Source organism: Onychomys torridus, chromosome 6, assembly GCF_903995425.1.
Source record: "Onychomys torridus chromosome 6, mOncTor1.1, whole genome shotgun sequence".
Lineage (NCBI taxonomy): Eukaryota > Metazoa > Chordata > Mammalia > Rodentia > Cricetidae > Onychomys > Onychomys torridus.
Window position 1 is genome coordinate 52,907,046 of NC_050448.1, and position 26,439 is coordinate 52,933,484.

At 37.4% G+C, this 26,439-nt stretch overlaps 1 protein-coding gene across 1 annotated transcript in view; it reads right to left on the reverse strand.

Annotated features, from left to right (window-relative positions):
- The window catches only part of Wdr49 (WD repeat domain 49), a 168,800-nt gene that overhangs the window by 129,041 nt on the left and 13,320 nt on the right, over positions 1-26,439 (reverse strand). The gene's annotated exons all lie outside the window — the stretch shown is intronic.

A 26,439-nucleotide genomic window follows, 5' to 3' on the forward strand; every position in this document is an offset into this window, starting at 1 on the left:
ATAGAGCCAGTGAAACTACAACATAATACAATTTCAATTCAAGGGTAAGAACTATACTCTGTAACATCCTATTAAAAAAGACACTGTAACTGTAGTTATATTCCATAAAGTACCTGCAATTGCTAAGTTAGCAGATACTAAAGCATGGCTCCCCGAGGAAAGATGAGGTCATGTTTCTACAAATTTATCCACCCCATTTACATAAGGTGTTAATGACATTATTGTACTTGGTGTGTATTTCTATTGAACGACATCTTATTTAATGTTATTGTTACTTCTTCATAACTGAATTCATGACCAAGAGTGTTGTAATTCATGTTTGAATGAAGCCACGGTACATTTTTGGAATTTTCCAGTATTTTTGAGCTTGGGAATATCAGCAACACTTCCCCCAGTGGATTCAGGGACCATTTTAAACAGCAAATCATCAGGTGAAGGATGTGGAAAATGTGGCCCACTGGAGATAGAGAAGACAACTCTTCCTTGTGTTACAGTGGCAGTACTAGAAGACAGCAGGATGGCAACCTCACTTGACCCTGTCATAAGTCTAAGAGATTCAGTTTTTTCTACTCTCTACATGCCTGGGAAGGACAAGGAACGTGGTATGAGTAGTGATTGGTGGTTTACAAAGAAATTTGGGGTAGAGGGCAAATCCACTGTCTACACATATATTAATTAAGAACAGAGTTTAGGGCGGTGGTGGTGGCAGTGGTGCTCGCCCTTAATCCCAGCACTCAGGAGGCAGAGCCAGGCGGATCTCTGTGAGTTTGAGGCCAGCCTGGTCTACAGAGTGAGTTCCAGGAAAGGTGCAAAGCTACACAGAGGAACCCTGTCTTGAAAAAAACGGGAAAAAGGGGGGGAGGGTGCTGGAGAGATGGCTCAGAGGTTAAGAGCCCTGACTTCTCTTCCAGAGGTCCTGAGTTCAATTCCCAGCAACCACATGGTGGCTCACAACCATCTGTAATGAGATCTGGTGCCCTCTTCTGGCCTGCAATCATACATGCTGTATACATAATAAATAAATAAATCTTTAAAAAAACAAACAAACAAAGAACAGAGCTTAATACAGGTGGTGGGATTTGTGATGAAGGAATCGACTTTCAGTTTGAGGGAGCCAAAGTGTGAGGATACACCTGGAGTATGAGGTATCCAGGAATATAGCTGCTCACATGAATGGATGTTTTGTTTGCCATGGTCAATGCCATTTTCCCTCAGCATTCCCCTTCCCCATGCACATCTGATTCTGGGCCCATCTATTCATGTGTAAGAATTATCAGCAAATTACTTCATTGATTAGCCTTAACTTACCCATTTGTAAAATGGGTTTATCAGTATCAGTCATAGTACTGATGATAATATACATGAAGATAATCTAAAGTGTTATTGTATGAGAATAGATTGGGGTAATCAGTTGGTTAGTGGAGATTTATTTAGGCATTTAACTAACTAAATCAGCTTTCTGAAAAATAAGTGGGTGTTTTGACAGCCATAACCCATCAACCTTACCTTCACTAAATTATTTTTAGTCTGGAAAGTTTAGATAGATTAAATGCTTCAAGGCTCATATTTTTAGTATAAACAAAGATACCTGGATCTAAGTGCACTCCATCAGAGACAAAGTTGAAAAATGTTTTTAAAAATTGAGGTTGGGGATTTATCTCAGTGTTAGAGCGCTTGCCTAGCAAGAGCAAGGCCATGGCTTAGATCCTCAGCTTCAAAAAAAAAAAAATTTTTTTTGAGTCAATTGTGATCTTTAGTGTAAGATGCTACAGCAGTGGTTCTCGTCCTATGGTGGGGGGAGGGGTCACAACCCCTTTGGCAAACCTCTGTCTCCAAAATTATTTACGTTATGATTCATATCAGTAGCAAAACTACAGTTATGAAATAGCAACAAAAATAATGTTATGGTTGGGGTCACCACAGCATGAGGAACTATAGTAAAGGGTGGCAGTGTGAGAAAGGTTGAGAGCCACTGTACTGCAAAAGAACATTCACCGCCTGTCCATATTGCTAGCTCATTGATAAAACCATTTTAAAGCAGACCTTCAATATGTATTTTACAAGCTAGTAACTGTAGTATATTGCTAAACACAGGAGACAAATCTGATGAATACAGAGACAATTTGATGTTGTGTATTCAAAATTATAGAATTACAAATCTAGCATAAATAACAAGCTATGTTCCCTGAAGTAATAAAAACAGTTAGCTGCATAAAAGTGTTCTGTACATTTGATAATGCCAACATGCACTCAGAGGAGAGGAAAGATGAGAATTACTCCAGTTTATGAACCTGATAAAAGTGCATAGAGGTAAGTATGACAACATCCTTGATGGTTCCATTAGTAATGGTTGGCTCGTTACCTGTTTGGTTTAAATTTAAAAATAAAAATATTTTTTGCACACCTTTGTTTAAAATATCTGTGCCTGCCATTCCTAATATTAGCTCCAGAAAACTTATATTTTGTGGATATGTGTTTATGAGTTCTATGTTGGTGTGAATAAGTTGACAAATTAACATATACTACATATATAATATTATTTATAAATATTATCTGTGATAATTTAACACATGTATAAACTAATGAATGTAAATTATCTGCAAAAGGGCTTAAATAATTCCCTGATTAAGGGATTAAGGAATCTATAAATATATAGTTTAATATTGATAACTGTTTAAGTTGTCTAAACATACAGATAGATTTTTGTCTCTGCCAACAATGACTGTTGTCTGAGAATTTCACTGAGTGAGTGCGTGTGTGTGTGTGTGTGTGTGTGTGTGCGTGCGTGCGTGTGTGTGTGTGTGTGTGTGTGTGTAAAAATTTGAGGTGGCAGGGCAGTGGTGGTTCATGTCTTTAATCCCAGCACTTGGGCGGCTGAGGCAGGCAGATCTCTGAATTTGAGGCCAGCCTGGTCTACAGAATGACTTTTAGGATAGTCAGGGCTGCTACAGAGAAAGCCTGTCTCAAAAACAATTATAAAAAAAAGAAGGTAATACATTATCTTATACTATAAAAGTCATATTATCCCTCAGAGTTTGTGTATCCCTCAGAAGCTCTAGTAAGATAGACTATATAAAAAAAAAAAAAACCCTGCCAATTATATTAAGCATTAATTACATCTTATAATTATCTTTTCTTATAAAGCATTATAAGGAGTTACCTGTTGCAAACTGAGCATATCTAAGAGATTTCCCAGGGGATCAAAATATATGTAGGAGGCCCAAACAACAGAATAGTCTGAAGCGCCCTTTCAGGGTTATTTATCACTGTGACAACAAAGGCTAGCTATGAGCTAAAAACCATTCATACTCTTTACGCTGCTGTTCTTCAGAACAAATAGCAAGCTGTCCTCTACTAGTTTGGTAAAAGTAAAGTTTACCTGTTCCTAGAAACTGTGACTATCACTTCACAATATCAAACTCTCACCAGTGTGAGCAGTGATGTCTTCTGTTTCTTGAGTTACTCTTGATGCTCTAGAGGAGGTCCCTATTCTGGACTCACGGGCTCCTTAGTAGGAAATAACTCCATGGAAGAGGACCTACAATAACCCCTCAATCCGCATATGATCAGACATACCATGATTTAAGTGTTATAATCACTGAATTATAGTAGACTCTGTATCATATGGCAACATAATTTCTTTTGGAATCATCTCTGAAAATATGTATATACATGTATGTTTAACTAGATCTTGACTTTATGACTGAATTTGGGATATACTTGTGTAATTTTGGCAAATTATATTATTCCTCGGTGCTTGTGTGTAAGGCTCCAGGAAGATAAACTGTATAAAAAACTGCCAATTATATTAAGCATCAATTATTATTGTTGTAGATGAAGCCATATTAAACTACATTAACAAGCATATATTTAGTACAGATAGGGGAATACTAGGAATTTGGGTGGATTTTATCTAATTATAAAACAGTAATAAATAACTGGTTAACGTTCTTTTAAGTGAAGGTTGAGTCACTATAGCATTAATAAAGCTGTCCTTACAAGAGAACATATTTTAGTTTAAAAGTGAAAGTTTTTGGTACATTTACAAACACAACTTTTTAATCCTCTTAGCATCTGATCAAGCCTTCTTGTCTCTCAGAACATATTTCCTAATTCTGATAAAATTTATATGCGATTGAGGTACAGTCATTATGCTGTTTAAAGTTATTTGCCATGTCTAAGGAAACACCCAGATACTGACTCTGGTTTCTGTCCTGAGATCAACCAAAACACATGCTGATACACTCAAGAATGCCTCTTGATTATCTCCCTCAGCACAATTTTAGACTTCACAAAATCATCTTACTGAATATCTCTCAAATAAAGAACATTATAAATATCATATTATTTTAATATTTATGAAAACTTAGCTCAGAACCTCAGTGTGAAACTCCAAAAATACTCTTTTTGGTTTGTTAGCTTGTTTGTTTTTTGTTTTCAAGACAAGATTTCTCTGTATAGCCTTGGTTGTCCTGGAACTCACTTTTAGTCCAGGTTTGGCCTCGAACTCACCAAGATTTACCTGCCTCTGCCTCTGCCTCCTGAGTGCTGGACTAAAGGTGTGGACCACCACTGCCTGGCTAAAATATTCTCTTCTATGGAAATCTGACATCCCTTTTTGGCACTAAGAAAAGATTGTGAATTTTTAATTCTTGTTAAACTTTCCTGTAATGATCACTTTTCTTCATTTTTCTAGATAAGAATCAAAATTACTACATCTTATTTAACAAATGGCATCCTACCATGTACAGAGATATGTAGATAACCGTCTTTCATTTTGATTTTTCCACTTACCTCATACTTTGAAGCTATCCCTCCAAAATGTATACTTATCTTTACCACCACAATATTCTTGGAGACATACATAATTTAAGCATCCTTTATTAATAAACTTCTCTACTATTTTCAAAGTGCTGGTTTTATGTAAATAAGCCTATACACACATCTTAGATCAATTATGTAATTAATTCATAAGGAAAAATGTATTAGAAGCAGAATTTCTGAGATAAATTATTTATACATTATTTTTGGGAGGAAATCATAATTTTGATTACATGTACACATTGGGTTTTCATCAAATCCATAATCCATCCCCCCAAAATGCTACTGCCCCTCTCGTGCTTTTTCCCTTCCAACTTCCTGTTTGATTTTAAACCCACTGAGTTCACTTAGTTCTGACTTTATAGGACAGTATACTGGGACATGTTCCTCTCAGAGAACATATTTTTGAAAAATCTTGACATTTCTTCTACCAGCAGCCATCAGTTGGGAATATAACATGTCTACTGATTCAGTAAATTTACAAATGTTATGGGAGTCATCAACCACTTCCAGATTAGATTTAAGGTCTGCCTCATAAAACCAAATTCATGCCTTGTATGGATATTATGTGATTGCCTAGGTCATAGGGGAGAATCCAATACCATTATCCTCTCAATAATAGGATTGTAGCCTTAGCTAGGGGTGTGGCTTCATGATCTCTTCCCCTTCCATGTTGGGATGTCTGAGTGATTTAATTTTTGGTAGGTTTGGAGCATGCGGTCACAGTAGCTGTGAGTTCCTGTACACAATCGCCCTGTCATGCCTGGCAAAAACTGATTTATTTCAGATGTCTACTCTGGCTCTGACCATTTTTCTGTGCCTTGTTTTGCAATGACCCTGATCCTGGAAGGGCTGGTGATACAGACAGCCCATTTAGAACTGAGCACTCCCCAGTCTCTTGTTCTCTGCACATGGACCAGTAATGGATATCTGAATTGTGATCTACTATAAAACAAAACTTCCTTGATGAGGAGAGGTAAGATGTCCTAATATCTGGATAAATGGGTAAGAACTTGGTGGGGGCAGTTTATTTCTATGGCCAATCAGGAGAATAATAGTATTGAATTCTCCCCCATGACCTAGGCAGTCACAGAATTTCTATACAAGGCATGAATTCCATCTTATAAGGCAGACCTTAAACCTAAGCTGAAAGTGGTTGGTTACTCCCCAAACAATTGTGCCTTTGTTGTACCAGTAGACATGTTACCAGGCTACTCATTATTGTAGCACACAGGGTTCTCAGCTCACTAAGACTGTTGATTACCTTTCTCCCCGGTAGTATGCATAGAACCTCCCAGCAGTGTGGAAGCTAGCTGGTGGGAATGAAGCTTCCAGGTTAGTACCAACTTTATTTCTTCATGTTCTATTACTCAAATATGTGTCATTTTTAGCAATAGGGTCTTACCATCAAGTTCTGGAGAGTAAACAATAGCAATAACCCATTGCTTGAAAAACTTGAAAAAAAGGTACCCAATACCCAGCACTGAGTTTTGTTTTTTTTTTTTATTTGCTAACCTGAGGTACCTGGAAGAGGACTTGTCCCCTGTTATAGGGTACCTCCATTTAAACTCCTTTGATATGTGTAAACATACATATTAGGATATATATATTAGGATACTTCTATAGTGATAGGTTTACTTATGGCTTCTTCAAATAGTTTTAGTAATAGTAATCATTCCTCATAATCCTTCTGCTACCCAGTCTTCCAATCCTCCTCCTCATTTGATCTGTTTCCCCTTCATATTGATAACCTGAGTTATTGATAGCCCCTTCGTGTGAGATCCAACCCCCCACCATGGCTCCTTACTAGTTTCTATGACTTTGGGAATACACCACTTTAAGCACACATATCTAAAGTTTTGTGGCTAGCATCCACATATGCGGGAAGATATTAGAATAGCTAGCTACACTTGCTTATTTCATAGTTCTATCGGCATGAAGTAACTTTTTCCATCTTTTTACTCAAAGATGATATATATCTATTGTTAATGTTGAAGTATGTTTCTTGGAGGCAGCAAATAGATCATTTCTGCTTTCTAATCCAGTATTCTAATCTATGTGTTTATAGGGGAAGTTAAGACCAATAACAGTCATTACTTAAAGATGCATATGAATTACTGTCACTTTTTTGATTTTGTAGTGTTTTCTCAGAATGCTTTTGATCAACTGTCCTGACATTGTTTATTCATTCCCTGAAACCTTTTGGGGATATTTTTCCTTTTCTTCAGATGGAAGTATCTCTTCTGATATCCTCTGTTGAACTGGCTTAGAAGTCACAAATTCCTCTAATCTGTTTTTCTCATAGAAAGTATTTATTTCTCCTATAATTGTAGCGGGTAATTTTGTTGGATATAATAGTCTGAGATGATCATAATTGTCTTTCAGAGCTTGAAATATATACTTTCAGCTTTTCTTGCTTTAAAGATTTCTGTTGTATTACCAGGTATTATTCTAATGTTGCTGACTTTATAAGTGATTTGACCTTTCTCTGATCCTGTCTTCAGTATTTTATATTTGATATGCTTGGATGGGCATCTCTTTATATAGGCTTGGAGAATTTTCTTCTGTCACTTTTCTAGATAATTTAATAGATAATATATATTCTCTACACTTTCACTATGATAGTATCCTTCTATGCTTATAATCTGAAGATTAGATCTTTCTATGGTGTCTTATTTGAATTGCTTTAATATAGTTGTAATCATTCTTCTAAATCCTCTTTCCAGGATGGCATTTTCACTAACGACCATTACTATGGGGTTTATGATTTTGGAGGAAACATGCTACCTTTATTTTTCCTGTTATTTTCATTCCAGTGTTGGGATGTGTAAGTCTAGGATTTATTGGTTGAATTTTTGTTTTATGTTTTTTAAAGTAGCTTTTTTCTTTCAACACAGGTGTCTACAATGTTCAGGAAGGAACAAATTCAAAGCAGAGTTTCACTATTGATTGCCCAAACCTTCTGTATGTCAGTCATAGTTTAATGCCTACAAAGGCTTAGGAAAAGATAGAGAAAGTTCATCATAGCAGTGTGAACTGCTCCTGTAACTCAAGGTTGATTGAAGTGACTTGAGTCAGTCAGGAAGCTAGTAGTACTCTGTTGAATACAAGAGGAAAGTACGAGGTGGCTGAAAAATCCATGGCTGGGATTTGGCAAGTTCCAAAGAGGGGGGAAAGACCCAGAAGAAAGTAATGGTCCTTGGCAGACAGCCTTGGGACTATAAGATGGCTTGGAAAATGGGTAGCCTAAAAGTGGAGGCACACATAACCTATTTGCATCTCCAGGCCATGTGGGGAGGCTGGAATGTCACTGATGTGGAACAGGCAAGAATATGGCAAGTTCCACAGGGAGGGAAAAGCCTAGAGATAAGGTAGGTTCTGGCAAGTAGCCAAGAACAGAACCAACACATTCTTAGTCTTTGAAACTCCTTGCCAAATCTCTTTCCAAATTGTTAGACAAATTTATATTCTTAGCAGCAAAACCTAAGTTTATCAGTACTGAAGACCCTCACCAAAGTAGGTGCTTGTTCTTATTAAGACTCATCAGGTAATGATGAAACTTAATTTTTAGAACTATGCTCATTTACATACATTCTGAAAAAGACCCTGTAATAATAATAGCAATACTTTATAACTAACTACATAATTCTTACTTTTTTCTCCTGCTTATAAATTTACACCTGAACAGACTAGAATTCATATGTAAGTTTAAACCTATGAAGAAATCATAATACAGTTTGGTCAAAATCTAGATATTTTCTCTCCTGCCAAAGCCTGGCATGAATAAGTGTGATACCATTCATTATCTCCATTCATTGTTGAGTATTTGCTACCAGAACCTGAAAACATTAGATGAAAGATTTTCTTCCACCCATCTACTCATGAAAAAATATAAAAGGATATGTATACCATAATAGGCATCAAGTAGAAAATTTGTTTATTCATTCAACAAACATTGAATATCCATTCCATACCAAATAATGTTATGTATATATATAAACACACAGAATTAACTTTAAACAAGGTAAACTCTTCAAATACTTTCATTTCAGTGGAAGCCAAGATATGTCAGTCATAAGGAGTAATACATGCTCCCTAAATTACTAAAAGTAGTAAAAGCCTAAACATCACTCTATTGTTTTTCTTCATTATTAAACACCATGTGGTATTTAAGCTTGAGGACATTATATAAATACCAATCTTAAAGAGATCAAAACCTTTTCCTTAGTTTGTACATTTTTTTTACTTTTACTACACACAATTGGGACTCAACAATGCTGCCTTCTCTCTGCATGAAAAGTTCAAAATCAGTGCCTAAATCTTGTTTACTGGAGACCCACTAGTTTTACAAAGCATTTCACCAAATAATATTTTTGTTAGGTAGTCAGTGTGAGTTTTTGTTAATGTTCCACTACAGTTGAGTGAACACACACTATCAAAATGCATCCTCTCTCTATCTCTATAATTAAATTTAAAATTAACATGCTGCTTTCTCATGCTTCATTCCATTGTACTTGCCTCAATTTCCCTTGGTTATAAACCATGCTGGTTATGAATATGTATTAGGGTTCACTTTCAAACTCTGTGAACATTTTTGAAGCAGAAGAGAAAATACATTATTTTGGAACAGATGCATCCACTTATAACATCCCCTGTAATTTCCATCTGTCCAAGAACAGTCATGAGAAAGTGAGCAACAGGACTGAAGAGACCATGCAGCTGGCTCAGGTTCATGGCTTTCCCCTGATTCAATGGACTTAGTTGGTTTCAATTTCCACTTAATCCAGGAAAGGCACTTACTAGCAAAAACATGGACCTTGAAATCCCAGCACACAATTTACCAGTTTAAAATAAACCAGGTGCTGTTGAAATAGAACTGAAGATACTATACAGTCATTGTTTTTTAAATCTACTGATCAATTATGTATAGATATAGATACAGATAAGTATAAATAAATTCTAGCTCTGTCAACTAAAAAGGCACAGAAACAATGTCATTCCCTGTAGTGATAAGGATGCTGTTTCTCAGATGACAACTGTCCAAACACTATTTTCCAATAAACAGAACTGGGATCTTGATAAAAATGGCAGACTTCAAGTCGGGAAGTAATGGCATCTTGCTGGAAAAATAAAAATAAAAGATTGATAGAAAATATTAAAAGGATACAAAAGCTCCAGACACTGGTAGTACATACCTTTAATCCCAGCACTACAGACACAAAAACAAGTGGATCTCTGTGCATTCAAGGCCAATGAGTTCCTGGACAGAAAGGAATACACAGAAGAACCCTGTCTCAAACCTCCCCACACACAAAAAGAAAAAAGAAAAGAAAGAGGAAAAAAAGGATACAGAAGCTGACTCAAAGGAAACCTACTGTCAAAATTTGAGGCAAGTTAACATTACAAAGAATAATAATGGTTATGGCTAATAAGGTATTAATATGAAATATCAGCCCATGAATATGTGGTGCTCCTCAAGATGAAATAAAATGAGTGTGAAAAGGGAAAAGAGTTAAGTAGTTTTATAAACAAATGCCAACCTGAGAATAAAAAAGAAATGATAACATTTAAAACATCATTTTCAAATCACTGGTTCTAGCAAAGATCATTAAAAATAAAGCAATAATCAGACCAATGAGGAAAAGTTCATTGAAAAATATTCCTAGTATAATATGAAAGTATCAACCAAAAGATTTGTTTGTAGTGGATAACTTCAGTGAACCCACTTTAATAACAGATTGATCTGCTATATTTGGCAAACCTGTGCCCCAAAACATGAGAGAAAAACTTTAAAAGAGTAGCAATTTGTGTGGGCTCATAGTATATGAAAGTTGAGTCTATGTTTACTTAGCTTTGTATGCTTGAACAGAAACTCTTTTTTTTTTCCTTTTTTTAAATTTATTATATTTGTGTTTTAATTTTACACATCAGCCATGGGTTCCCCTGTCCTTTCCCCTCCCACCCCCGCCCCTCCCTTCCATTCCCATATCCTCCAGGGCCAAAACTCCCCTGGGGATTCATTTAAACCTGGTGGATTCAGTACAGGCAGGTCCAGTCCCTTCCTTCCAGGCTGAGCAAAGTGTCCCTGTGTAAGCCCCAGGTTCCAAACAGCCAGCTGATGCACTAAGGACTGTGCTGGTTCCATGGCGTAATGGTTAGCACTCTGGACTCTGAACAGAAACTCTTAATGTGGCAGAGTATTTTCACTTCATGTTGTGCAGAAGGCAGAAAAAGGTTATAGCAAAAAGGAACAGAGCAAAGTATAATCCTAAAGACATGCACTCAATGATTTACTTCTGATTAGGATAGACCCCATACCTGTTGCCATCATAATATATGCCACCACATAATAATTTCATTAGGATATTGATCCATTCATTAGATGAGAACCTTTATGATCTACAAGTTTCTAGAAAATACCATCCCAGCCACCCCCAAAGGATTCTTCACTAATCCCCCAGGTGTTAGTCAAATTTATCAAGTTATCAATACCCATCTCTTTTGGTATTACTCCTTACGCCAGACAATAGGTAGGTACACAGAATATATCCTCTGCTGTGTCTTCACAAACATTAGAGAGCCTAAATGTAACAGTGAAGATCCAATAATCAAACCCCAATTGTAGTTTAGAACACCCTACTGGCTCAAGTTCTTTGAAATATCCATTTCATGAGAGATGAAAGAAAATCCTCCTGAAGATAAAAGGAAACCAGAGACAGACCAACTAAAGCAAATGTGTGATCCTAGATTGGATCTGTGATTTTAAAAAAAATAGCATATAAACTATAAAATATTGCAAAGATGTGTAGGGATATTCTAGTACAGATTTTGTTTGGTAATATGAGGTTAAACTATCTTGGTACAAAATGGCATTATAGTTTTGTGGAAGACTGTGTTTGTTACTAGCAGGTGTATGCTGAGCTAATTAAGGCTTACTTAGGATGCCCGAGTTACTTTTAAGTAACTTTGGTAAAGCCTTTTACATCAAATGTGTATAAAGTAAAAAGTAAAACCTCAAAGTTGTTGAATTTAAATGAAAGACTGTTTTACTGCACTTGTGCTTCTGTCTTTATGCTTTCTGTGTGTTTGATAAAATTTTTAAAAAATTCAGAGGGAACAATTAACCATTCCTTCTTCTATGTTCCCTAACTCTACCTTACTCAGCATGCCCAATCAGTCAACAAGTTCTGTGCATCACAGCTTTGAATATCACTTCATTCTCTCTTCAATCCCTTCTACAGTGGAAACCCACCGTACCAGCTTTCTAATTGTCGTTTTCCTTCCTCTATGCCTACTGCCAACACAACTTCTATTCCCACACCATTGTAAAAGCACACAGGCTTAAAAGTTGTTTCTGAACTACCAATCTTATTACGTGACTTCCATAATTAAATTGTGCCAAGCCTCCTCACAGTCCCCAGGATAAACCTCAGTCTCTTTAACATGGCTGCTTACGTCCTTCCTGATGTGGTTGTGGCTTGGTCCTCCAGTCTCATCTTTTATTTCCTTTTCTTCTGCAGATGAGTTCTAGATCCCTGAAAACAGGCAGCAAAATACACCATACTGCCCAGATATGGTGTCACATCTGTCACATCAGCATGTGGGAAGCTAAGGCAGGAGGGTCAAGAGGTTGAGTCCAGCTCAGGCTACACAAGGATTTCAAGGATAACTGGGATACACAGCAATATTCCTTTTGATTTATGATTTAAATCAGTAAATCGATCAATGCCTCATACTCCCTTGGTAGAATAAGGCTTTGTATTTTTTATTTTTAGCAAATTACTCTCTTAACCCCCATTTTACCTAGCTGAAATGACATCCTTACCTGCAGATGGCTTCCTGGATGTTTCCCACTTGAGGAAGGCTTCTGGGAGACCTCTCTGGTATGAGAAAGTACTTTCTTGCTTGAGGCTGAACTGTTCCCCAAACGCTCAGGTGTTAACGGGATTCTTTGCCATATGATGAGATTTGAGAAAGTGGTTGGATCGTGAGAGTTCCATCCCCATTTGTAGATTAGTTAACTGACAAGTGCATACTTTGATGGCATTGTTGGGAAGTGGTGAAAACTAGGAGATGGGGCCTAATTGAAAAATGTAGATCACCACGGGCACACCTGAGAGGAAATGTATTGTCCCTTGACACTTGTTTTACAGACTTTGCTTCCTGGAGATTGGTAAGTGATTAGCTTTACCATGAATTCCTCTTTCACCACAGGCCCAAAAACTCAGAGCCAAGCGAGTGTGGACTGGTGTCTCTGAAACTGAGAATCAGAATAAACCCTCCTTCCCTCTTTGCATCATGTTCTCTGGTGTTCCATCACAGTAATCAAAACGTAACAAGTAAATCCCCCATCTTGTTTTCTTCTCAATCCAATGAGAAATAACAAAGTAACACAAGTTCGCTTTTGCTACAGTCCTCACTGAGGCAAGGCCTTATTTTAAGTTTTTTTCAATAGCTCCATTTAGGCCATTCCATAAACGTCTGTTGTACGTGTGAGAAAATGAATGAATAAAAGAATATGCGAATATGAGTACCTCATAAACCTCTCACGTGTGCTGTAGAAGAGATGTCTATTTCACCAGGAATAACAACTTTGGAGTAGAAGTCAGAGTACAGAATGATGGCAAAGAATATAGAACAACAATGTAGAAAATAATTGTGGAAAACTAGGAATATGTTTGAACAAAGAAACAATGAGAGATATTTACTACAAAGAAAGATACAAAAGCTGGTTATCAGATCAAATGGGGCAATAGTCTGGATCAGCCAAAAAAATCCAGTAAACATGAATAAACCCTTTATGTGGGATTTCTGTTTCCTCACTTGTTAAATAAAGTCAGTAAAGTCAGTCTCTGTGGTTGCTTATTGCCTTAGTTAGGGTTTCTACTGCTATGAAGAGATACCTTGATCATGGCAACTCTTACCAAAGAAAAACATTGAACTGGGGTGGCTTAGATTTTCAGAGGTTTAGTCTCTTATAATGGTGTGACATGGTGGCATGTAGGCAGATATGGGTCTGGAGAAGGAGGTAAGAGCCAACATCTTGACCCATGGGCAACAGGAAATGGTCTGAGCCATTAGGCATAGCTTGAGCATATATGAGACCTCAAAGCTTGCCTCCATAGTGACACACTTCCTCCAATAAGGTCATACCTAGTCCAACAAAGCCATACCTCCTAAAAGTATCATTCTCTATGAGCTTATGGAAGCCAATTACATTCAAACTACCACATTCTACTGGCCCCCATAATCTTGTAACAATGTCATAATGCAAAATGTGTTTAGTCCAATTTCAAAAGTCCCATAGTCTATCACAGTTTCAACAATGTTTAAAAGTACAAAGTTCAAAGTCTATTCTGAGATTCATGTAATCTCTTTAACTGTAATCCCTTACAAAATAAAAATAAAAAAAGATCATATACTTCCAACATATGATGGCACAGGATATATATTACCATTCCAAAATACAGGGAAGGGAGCAGAGTGAGGAAATACTACACCAAAGCAAGACTGAATACCAGCTATGCAAACCCTAAACTGTGCATTTTAATGTCTGATGTCAAAATTCTCTTCAGATCTCCAAATTCTTTCAGCTTTGTGGACTGCAACACACTTCTTTTTCTTGAGCTGATTCCAGTCCCTATTAACAGTTTTCCTTGGGAGGTATCCCATGGCTCTGGTATCTCCAACATCTTGGGGTCTCCAAGGCAATCCAGGCTTCAACTTCACAGCTTCACTTAATAACCTCTCTAGGCCTCCATTCAGGGACACCTCTTATACTTGCCTGGCCTCAGCAGCTTTTTCTTAGTATTGGAGGAATACTCCGTAACTTCTCTCTTCTGTCCTTAACTCTAATTAATGATGGAACTACATGGCCAAAACTGCAAAGTTCTGCTGCATGCTGGAGCTGGAATATGGCCCCTTTTTCAATTACATCTTCACCAGCTTTGTGTTCTATGCCTAAACGTGTCTGACCTGAAATTGGATCTGTAACCAGGCTGGCTTTGAATTTAGGTCTCTGAATACAACTTCACCAGCTTTCTTATTTTGATGGTTGCCTTCACTGCCTAAGCTTGGCTGTTCTGGAACTTGCTCCATAGACCAGGCTGGCCTCAAACTCAGAGATCCACCAAGCTCTGCCTTCCAAGTGCTGAGATTAAGGTGTGCACCACCACACCTGGATCTCAACTAAATTCCTTTTCACAATTTGGGAACTTAGCTGAGTGGGATCTTGCCCTGAGGTCACCATGCCCTTTATTCCATTTCTTAATCTGCTTATCTCCTTGAACACAGAATTTCACTCCATTTCACTTCCTAGTGTTCCTTTTCTCCTCAAATTTTACATTTTGTGTTTTTCCTTGCTCAGCTTGTAACTTTTCATTAAAATCTTCATTAGAGTTAACACTATTAACCACACAACAAATTCTATATTAGGCTGTTCTGTGATTTCCTTGGCCAATGGAATTACTCCAAAACTATTCACTTTTGCCTTAGGCAGACTCTAGACAGGGGCAAGGAGCAGCCACAATTCTTCAGCAAAATATCACAAGAATGATCCATAGGGCACATATTAATATTCTTCTCCTCTGACACCTCTTGAGCCAGGCCCTCACAGTTAATGTAACTCTTAGCACCACTGTCTTCCAGGCTTCTGCTAGTATGGCCCATTAAGCAGTACTTAAAGCATTCTAATGTTTTTCTAACCCAAAGTCCCAAAGTCTATCTTACTCCAATGAAAAATATGATTTGGCCTATTGCAACAATTCTACAGTTCCTGGTACCAACTTCTGTCTTAGTTAGGGTTTCTATAGGTGTCAAGGAATACTATGACCATGGAAACTAATAAAAGGAAAACACTGAATGGAGGTGGTTTACATTTTCAGAAGTTTAGTCCAATATCATCACAATGCAATATGGTGGCATGTAGAGAGGCATGATGCAAGAGAAGTAGCTGAGAGTCCTACATCTTGACCCACAGGCAACAGGAAGTAGTCTGAGTCACTGGTCATGGCTCAAGACCTCATATATGAGACCTCAAAGCCTGCCTCCACAGTGACATACTTCCTCCAGCAAGGGCATACCTACTCCAACAACACCACACTTCCTAATAGTGCCACTCCCTGTGAGCTTATGGGAGACAAGCACATTCAAATTACCACACTTGTTTAACGCTAAAACTCAGTGAAAAGAAGCTGATAAAGACTAGTTAGTAGAAGGACAAAGTACCTATAGAAGGCCCTGCCTCTATGTTCATCACAGTTTAAATTCAGCAAGTTACATATGCATTTTGAAATGAAATCACAGAATCTTGAGTAATTAAGATGCATTGACATTTTAGTAGCATTCATCTTTTCATTGAAAGGCAAACTGTCCACAAAATCATCTTCTATACTTATCTCACTACAAATATAGTTGTATATTTCATAGTTGAGGCCTCTATACATAAAAATAGTTACATTTTAAAATTTTTTATTGTGATTATGTGTTAATCATCAATTTATAGGCTTCTACTAATTAGTATTAACAAATACATAAATCTGCCTAATTCTTTTGTATACCTGTTATATGAGTATAGTGTAATTCATTTCTCTGTGTATCCACTGATTAAAATTATTACAAATATTCTAGTTTATGAGCAGTATTGTATCAATATTCTGGTGAACATGCTTTTCCTATGCATATATCCAATTTATTCAGGGTATCTTGTATATAAATAGATATTCATTGGTTCTGAAATTGTATATGAGATAGATAGATAGATAGATAGATAGATAGATAGATAGATAGATAGATAGATAGATATAGGTAGATAGTTAATAGAAGATAGATAGATAGATAGATAGATAGATAGATAGATAGATAGATGCATAGATATTATCTTACAAAAAGTTTTGCCAACTTAAAATTTGCAATTGTACCTATCTTCTTGAGTTTTATTAACAGTGAATATTGCTCATCACGGTCATCTTTGGTGATTTGGTGTTTGAAAACTAGTCTTCTTTCCTGATTATAGCTTTAAAACATGTTGCTAGTGATTTTTAGTTTCTTTCTACTTGATTAGCAGCTATTTATGTAACAAACTACCTTAAAGAGTACAACTCATTAAATGTAAAATAAAGTTACATATGATATCTACACAGACATATGTGGATAGAAACATATAAGAAATACTAAGAATTAAGAAACATCATTGGGAATTAAGAATGATTAGCAGAATTCAGAATAGTTAGTGGGAGCAATGCAGTAAATTACAATGTTCCAAGGTAGGAGAAATGATGCTATGATTCCTTTTATTTCTTCTAACATTTTTCATTTTAATATTGTAATATAAATACATCATTTCTCACTTTCATTTCCTCCATTCAAACTCTTCCAAGTATCCCACCTTCCTCTTTTCTAAATTTATGATCTCTTTAAAAACTACTACATGTATGTGTGTGTGTGTGTGTGTGTGTGTGTGTGTGTGTATATATATATATCACATATATTCCTAAATATAACCAGCTGAGTCTGTATAATGTTAATTGTATGCATCTTTTCAGAGCTCATTTTTTGTTTTGCTTGTTTTATTTAGTTTTTGTATGCATGATTTTATGAGTGAGGTCAAGCATGTATGTGCCATGGCATATGTGTGATGATCAAAGGATAACCTTGAACAATCAATTCTCACTTCCCACCTTGTTTGAGACGGACCACCCTCTCACTGTGGTGTACTCCAGGCCAGCTGACTTCTGAGTTTTCAGTGACTCCTGCCTCCCATCTCACCACAGGAACACTGCCATTGCCTATATGTGCTCCCACATCTATCTGTACACTACTTTCTGGTTTGTTTTCTTCCTCCTTTTATTTCTAGAACATTCTTCTACTTTCTGATTTCCTTTAAAATACCAGTGTTTTGCTCCCAGCACCCTTGACGATTCCCCTGCAGGCCATTTTTAGACACTCTGCCCTCTCTTCCAGATATTTAATCTTATCTTCATCCATGGTCTCCCCATGCTTGCTGAGATTCCCTCACATTGACCAAAGATTGCTTGACCTTGAGTCATCTTTATACAAGGAATAGTGTTTTCCCTAATCAGAACATCTATAAGAATGACTGAAAAAGCTTCCTCTGTTCTTCTAGATCAAATCCCCCATCTTGTACCCACCCCTGTAACAAGAAACCTGATGTCGTCTCCCTTTCCTCACTGACCCCATTTCCAAGAAATCACAAAGACTTTCTTCATCAACCTTAACTCCCCCAACTCATCCCAGTATCCCAGCCTCCCACATCAGCAGGCATTCCCTGTAAATACACCAGCTGTGCAGACCAGGAAAACCGGCAACACACAAACATCAGGCTCTCTGAAAATCTGGAGAGGAAATAGACACCAAGGAACAAAATACCTACCCAAAATGGATAAACAGCACCTAGACATAAAAGCATCCCAAACCCAGATGCCTTGATGCCAGCATAAAAACACAATCACAGTCAGGGAAATATGTCTCCACTAGAACCTAATTATTTTACCACAAGAGGACCTGGATATACCAAAAGAGCTGAAGCACAAGAAAAAGACCTTACAGCGGACTATATAAAGATAACAAATGTCCTCAAAGAGGAAATAAATATATACCTTAATGAAATCCTCATAAAAACAAACAAAAATTAGGAATAAATGAATAAATCCCTAAAAGAAATCCAAGAAAAAAATAAACAATTGAAGGAAACAAATAAAACTGTTCAAGACCTAAAAATGGAAAGAGAATCAATGAAGAAAATACAAACTGTGGGAATTCTGGAAATGAAAAATGTAGGTACTTAAGCAGGAACTACAGAGGAAAGCTTCACCAACAGAACACAAAAGGTAGAATAGTGAGTCTCAGGAACTTAATATACTAGAGAAGAAATGGATACAGTTATCAAAGAAAATGTTAAATCTAAACAAATCCTGACACAAAACAGCTAGAAAATCTGGGAAACTATGAAAAGACTAAACCTAAGAATAATGGGAATAGAAGAAGGGAAAGTATCCCAACTCAGAGGCCCAGAAGATATTTTCAACAAACTCACAGAAGAAATTTTACCTAACCTAAAGAAGGACATGCCTTTCAGGTACAAGAAGCTTATAGAACACTGAACAGATTGGATCAGAAAAGAAAGACCCTTCATCACATAGTCATCCAAACACTAAACATACAGAACAAAGAAAGAATATTAAAAGCTGCAATAGACAAAGACCAAAATTACATATAAAGACAGACCTGTTAGAATAATACCCAACTTCTCAAAGGAGACTCTAAAAGCCAAAAGGGCCTGAACAGGTGTGCTACAGATTCTAAGAGACCACAGATGCCAGTCCAGACTACCGTTCTCTGAGAAAAAAATTCAATAACCACAGATGAAGAAAATAATATATTCTGTGAAAAAGTCAAATTTAAATAAAATCTATCTACAAATCCAGCCCTACAGAAAGTGCTGGAAGGGAATGACAACCTAGGAGGTTTACTACACCCATGGAAACAGAAAATAAATAACCTCAGCAAAATCAAAAGGAGGGAAACACCACACATACACACACACACACACACACACACACACACACACACACACACATCACTCTCACACACATCAAAAGCAAAACTAACAACAAAAAAATAACAGAAATCAACAATTACTGGTCATTTATATCTCTAAATATCAGTAGTTCAATTTCCCAATAAAAACTCACAGATTAACAAAACAGATGTGGAAGCAGGATCCATCATCCTTCTGCTGCATACAAGAAACACACCTCAACATCATAGATAGACATTATCTCAGGGTAAAGGGTTGAAAAAAGATATTCCAAGCAAATGGACCTAAGAAGCAAGCTGGTGTAGCCACTTTAATCTAACAAATAGAGTTCAAACCAAAACTAATCAAAATATCTATGGCCCAAACACAAGGGAACCTACATTTATGAAAGAAATATTAATACAGGTTAAATCACATAATGACCCTCATACATTGATAGTAGGAGAATTTAATACTCCATTCTCACCAATGACCAGGTCATTGAGAAAAAAACTGAACTAAGAAAAATTAGAATTAACAGAAGTTATAAACTAAATGGATCTAACAGATATTTACTGAACATTTGATCCAAACACAAAAGAATTTACCTTTTTCTCTGTACCTCATGGAATTTTCTCCAAAACTGACCACTTATTTGGTCACAAAGCAAGTCTCAACAGATACAAGACAGTTGAAATAATTACCCATAGCCTATCAGATCACCACATATTAACACTGGATTTCTTTCTGTGGGGGGACTCAGTAGCTCATATTTATTTTTGTGCATACACATATAAACAACAAAAAAGAAACAACCAATTTGAAATGAAGTAAGTAGAGGCATGTAGCAGGTTTTCTTTTGTGCCAGGAGCCAGCTCTAAAATATTGACACAGAGACTTCTTATTAGTTCCTGTCAAATAGATTATGGCAGAAGATGTAGTTTCTGCCCTTTCTACCCACCCAACATCATGCACACCTGAGAAACTTCTGAAGATCAGAAATTAATTTTGTCCCATGGAAGTAAACTTTATATAATCATACCATTGTGGCTGGTAGTAGCAGAAACTTAAAAGCATTCTAATCATGTATTTTGAAAAACAATCCCCATCACCACATTTCTACCAATTTCTAACTATTTGAAACATTTAGAAACAACCTAAAAGTGGAATGCAATATTCAAACTTCTAGAAACCAAACCATCAGTTTTCCAATCTGTCTTCCCACTGCACACCAAAAGCAGCGCCCGTGTGTGCCCACTGGACAGTGATACTATAAGCATCATGTCCTCCCATGACAGGACTGCAAAGTCTCCCCCTCCCACAGAAATCCTTACACGGTGAGGCTCAGAGGACAAGGATGACAGCCATGGTCATCACATGAACCAAGAGAAGCATAGTCTGGCTCATGGTTGATCCAAATCCCAACAGAAATGAGAGCGCAGCAGACCTGCTATGAACACCCTACACTCACCATGGCATATCTTGTGGTCTTTATAACTCACTACAGCAGAAGCAGAGAAGAATCCTGAAAAGAACTTGAAAGCTACCTTCCACTAGTACTCCTAATTGCTAAGACTTCCTAGAGTCCCTCATTGGCTAGGGCCACCCAGCTAGGCTTCAGAGTATTAACAACTCCCCTACTGGGCAATCAGAGATCAAATGATTCAGAAAACAGTCCTTCCAGCTCTGCCCTTCCAGCCCAAAATACATGCCCTAGTCAAGAAAGTTTGTATTTTAGTAGACATTCTTCCACTCTCCTAGAGCACATCATGATCCTTATCAAAAACACAGGGTCCTTTGTGTGCGTATTCCATTACACACTAAATGTGTAGAGCACCCAACCCATTGCCTTGTAGCTGGGAGTCCTACAGCCAATCATAGGTCATATTCACACAGTCACTGTTGTTACTGTGTAACACTTCTTAAAGAAAAACAGGCCATGAATTAGAAAACAATGAGGGATTATAGCAGGGCTTAGAGATAGGAAAAAGAATGTAGTTGTAATCTCAAAAAATTACTTTGAAAAATTGAAATGGGCTTTATGCCCAGGTGCTCTAGAGACTAGGGGCTTTTATTACAGCACATCAAAGATTTCTGAAAACTTTTATCTCAGTGTTTATGTCTAAAACCAGAAAAATAATAACCCTGTCAAGTGGGGCCATGATATTTTACCCAGATCTGTTTTGGTTGAACTACAATAACTATAGCAACTTGGGTTCAAAATAAGGTCAGTCCTTTATCCAGATTCTGGTTTGTCCTGGTCTATGGATCCCAAGAAATGGCCAATCGGGACATTTATGGAGCATCTGAAATTGATTACCTAATGCCACATTGCTAATCTCAACTGTTGAAGTAGGAAATCACTCAACCTCCATCATGCCTCTCCCTTTCTGCACTGTGACTCTACAAGGTTCAAAGTTGGTCTGTGAACTTAACACCTGCACAGGTCCCTCTTCATTTACAAGTCCCCACTAAAAGCCAGAGACATTGGAGGTCACTCATTAACTGGTCTATTTTTCCTTCTCACTTACCAGTCAAGGCCCAGAATGGAAGGAATATCTGGGCATCAAAGGCAGGATTAGGTGTTCAAAACAATTTTCAATTATATAACATGAGGCAGTGATATTACAAGCTCATAGTCTCCCATGCCTAGGATTGCAGGGCCTTCCCCTCCCCAGGGAATCCACACTCCACAAAGCTCAGAGGCCAAGGGCCACTACCCAGGTTACCACAGGGACCATCAGAAACTGTTTGGCCCATGGTCCATCACAGTCCAAGCAGTTTTGACAGATGAGCCAACTTGCTCTTTCTGGTCTAGGGATAGTGGCCCTCACACTCACTATGACATGGCCTATGGATATCCTTAAAGCTCCCTACAGCAGAACAAGAGGAGAATCCTGGAAACATCCAGTAAGCTACCTCCTACTGGTATTCCTAATTGTTAAGCCTTCCCAGAGTCCCTCATTAGCTAGGACCACCCAACTGGGCTTCAGGGCATTAGCAGTTACCCTAGTGGGTGAGCAGAGATCAAATGACTCAGAGAGCAAAATCCCTCCCAGGTTGGTCCTTCCATACTATGGTCAGACAGGATACTATTCCAGGAAATTGGAGTTTAGTAAAATCCTCCATTCTCCCAGAGCACTTCCTGTTCCTCTTCCAAGGGTCCAATAGGAATATATACAAATATGTAGACATTCCATTACACAGTCAATGTGCAGTGTAGACAGCCCTGTATTTCATAGCTGAGAGATCCTGCATCCAAACACAGGTCACATTCAAACCATATCTCTTGTTAATCAAAAAGAGGCCATGGATTAAAACACAAGGGACTATGGGAGGGGTTGGAGGCAGGAAATAATACAGTGGAAATAATGTAATTATAATAAAAAAATCTGTTAAAAAGTTGAAACAGGCTTTATAGCCATGTGCTCCAGAGTCAAGGGATTTATATTAGAGCACACCGAGAACTAATATTATTTCTCTCTGAGTATACATCATAAACCTGGAAAACAGTCATATTAGGCAGGGCCACACCACTTTATCCAGTTCTACTACTTAGGTTGAACTGATATAATACAGTAATTTGGTTTCATAAAAAGTGAGTTCTTTATCCAGATTCTTAATAACATGGTCTGTGGACTGAAGAAATAGCCAGTCAGGACATTTATTGATCATCTAAAATGGACTACCTACTCACTGCTAATGTCAACTACTGACACAGCAGGAAAGCTTTCACAGTCTTCCTTGCCTATCTTTTTCTCTACTGTGACTACACTTTTAAAACTGGATTTCAACAACAACAAAAAGAACAGAAAACCTACAAACTCATAGAAGCTGAACAACTCTTTACTGAATGACCACTGGGTCAAGACAGAAAGAAAGAAAGAAATTAAAACTTCTAGAATTCAGTGAAAATGACTGCACAGTGTACTCAAACTTATGAGACACAATGAAAGCAGTGCTAAGAGGAAAGTTCATAGTACTAAGTGTTGGTTATTTTGGCGCTCTTACCCCGCGAGGAACACGTCCTGAACATGAAAAATCCACAGAAGAGCTGATTATTAATATAGGATAGAAAGACGTGACAGGCCACATGGTCAAGAGAAAAGGAAGAGAGGAGAAGAGGAGAGAAGAGAGAAGAGACCTGTGCAAAATGGCAGCGGCTTTTTAAAGAGAGGGCTGCGCATGTGTACAAGACTGCATGTGGCTACTCCACACATGCACATAGATTACATGGCCACATGCGCTTTATGCAGAAATAACTAGGCGGTCCGCCAGGCAAGCCCAACTATGTGGGCATGTTGTGACTTCCTATCACTAAGTGCCTACATTTTTAAAAAAAAAAAAAAAGATCTCATGCCAACAACCTATCAGCACACCTGAAAACTCTAGAACAAAAAGAAGTAATTTCACCCAAGAGGAGTAAGTAGATGGCAAGAAATAATCAAATGCAGGGCTGAAAACAATAAAATAGAAACAAAAAGAATGATACAAAGAATAAGTGAAGCAAAGAGTTGGTTCTTTGAGAAAAATTAACAAGATAGGCAAATCCTTATCCAAACTAACTAAAAGATGGAGAGAAAAATATCCAAATTAACAAAATTAGAAATGAAAAGTAGATTATTATAACAGACACCAAGAAAATCCAGAGAATAAAGATATACTTTAAAAACCTGTACTCCCCAAAATTTGAAAATCTAAGATAAATGGATAATTTTCTCAATAGATATCACTTACTGAAGTTAAATCAACAATAGATAAACAATTTAAATAAACCTATAACTCCCAGTGAAATAGAAGCAGTCATTAAAATTCTCCCTGGCAAACAAACAAAGCCCAAGGCCCTATAGGATTAATGCCAATACTCCTCAAATTATTCCACAAAGTACAAAAAAGAAGGAAGATTGCCTAATTCATACCATGAGGTCACAGTTACCCTCATACACCAAATCACATAAAGACTCAACAAAGAAAGAGAATTGCAGACCAATTTCCCTTAGATGCAAAAAGTATTCATTGAAATACTTGTAAACTGAATCCAAGAACCTATAAAAATGATTATTCATCAAGATCAAGTGGGCTTCACCCCAGATATTCAGGGATAGTTCAATATGCAAAATAAATTAATGTAATCCACCATATAAACAAACTGAAGGAAAAAAGTCATACATGACCATCTCTTTAGATGCAGAAAAGGCCTTTGACAAAATCCAGTACCCTTTCATGATTAAAAAATCCAGGAGAAAAATCCAGGATCCATAGAGATATAAGGGACATACCTAAACATAATAAAGGCAATTTTCAGCAAGCTTATAGCCAATATCAAATTAAATGGAGAGAAACTCAAGCAATTCCTCTTAAATCAGGAACAAGACAAGGTTTTTGATTCTCACCATATCTATTCAATATACTGCTTGAATTTTTAGCTGGAGCAATAAGACAACTAGAGATCAAGAAGATACAAATTTGAAAGGAATAAGTCAAATTATCATTATTTGCACGTGATATGATAATATACATAAGTGGCCCAAAAAATTTTCACCAGGGAACTCCTATAGCTGATAAACTTTCACCAAAGTGACTGGAGACAAAATTAACTAAAAAACATCAGTAGCCCTCCTATATTCAAAGGACAAATGAACTGAGAAAGAAATCAGGGAAACAATACTTTTCACAGTAGCCTCAAATAATATAAAATATCTTGGGGTAACTTTTACCAAGCAAGTGAAAGACATGTATGGTTCAGTAGAATTAACATAGTAAAAATGTCCATGTTACCTATTTACTTAGAAGTGGGTATTATTGGTTAAATAAATGATAATCAAGCTACAATCCAAAGATTACATAGATTCAGAGAGGTTAGGTAAACAGAAGGGGTCTGGAGGAACTCATGGATGATGTCCCTGGGAGCAGAACACAGAATAGATTTTATTGGCTGACTAGAGTCAGGTAGTGATAGGAGCAAGGGGTAGGCATCAGGTACTAGGGGAATTGTGGTAGAGGGGGAAGCTATGGAGAGACTCAACTGGAACTGGGAGATTTGGGAGGGAAAGTGTGAAAACCTAATGCAGTGGAAACTTCCTAGAAAATATAAAGGTGATCCTAATATGTACTAGTAATGAGGGATATGGTGTTTCAATAGGCCATTTCTTGTTTCTGTGTGAGGCTTCTAGCAGAAGAACTGAGTTGCATTCAGTTAACTTGTTGGCCAAGAGGATCACATGGAAATACCCAAACAACCTATGCTATTGCTAAGACAAAAGATTGCTCTCCCCAAACTGACACCAGAGCTCTATTGCAGAAGGAAAACACCCACAAAACCCATGAAACATGGAGAAGTCTACGTGGTACCTACATGGAACCTTCACCCATAAGTTCTAGTCTCTTTGGCGTGGGAAGCTATTCTTCAGGCCATTGACAGAGAAATGTGGAAAACAGTCCAGCCACAAAACCTTTGACTGGCAATCTGCATTGCCACAAAATATGCTAGGGTGCTGGTGGCACAGAACTTGTGGAAGCAGCCAATCAATGTCTGATTTGACCTAAGGCCCACTTAATGAGAAGGAACCCACACCTGACACTACTTGGGTAACTAAGAACCAGAGACTAGATATCCCAGAGACCTAGGGAAAACCAAATACTAATGGTCCAAAAATCAATGTAATAATTACTAAGGATGTGCTCCTATACCCATAGATAGCACCACATCCTCCATGTATACATTATAGCAATCAGCTTAGTATTTTTATGGATTTCTGAATGAGTGGATCTCTAACTCTTACGCCTGCTCTTGGGACTCTTTGACTCCCAATTAGCTGCTTTCACACATTCCACTGTGCAGACTGCTGGTTCTTTGGTTTTTCCCCTCTCTCCCACAAGTGGGTTGTGGCTTTCTCTGGGCCCTCTATGTGGGCTGATGCCACACCATCATCTGAATTGTTGCTGTCAAAAGACCTGGTGAGTCAATTGGGATTTCTTAAAGGAAGGAATTAATTAAAGAAAGTTTTTTTTACCACATTAGAAAATGAGAAATATTTTTACAATGGAAGGCGTTTGGTCTCTATTTGACTATACATTAAGCA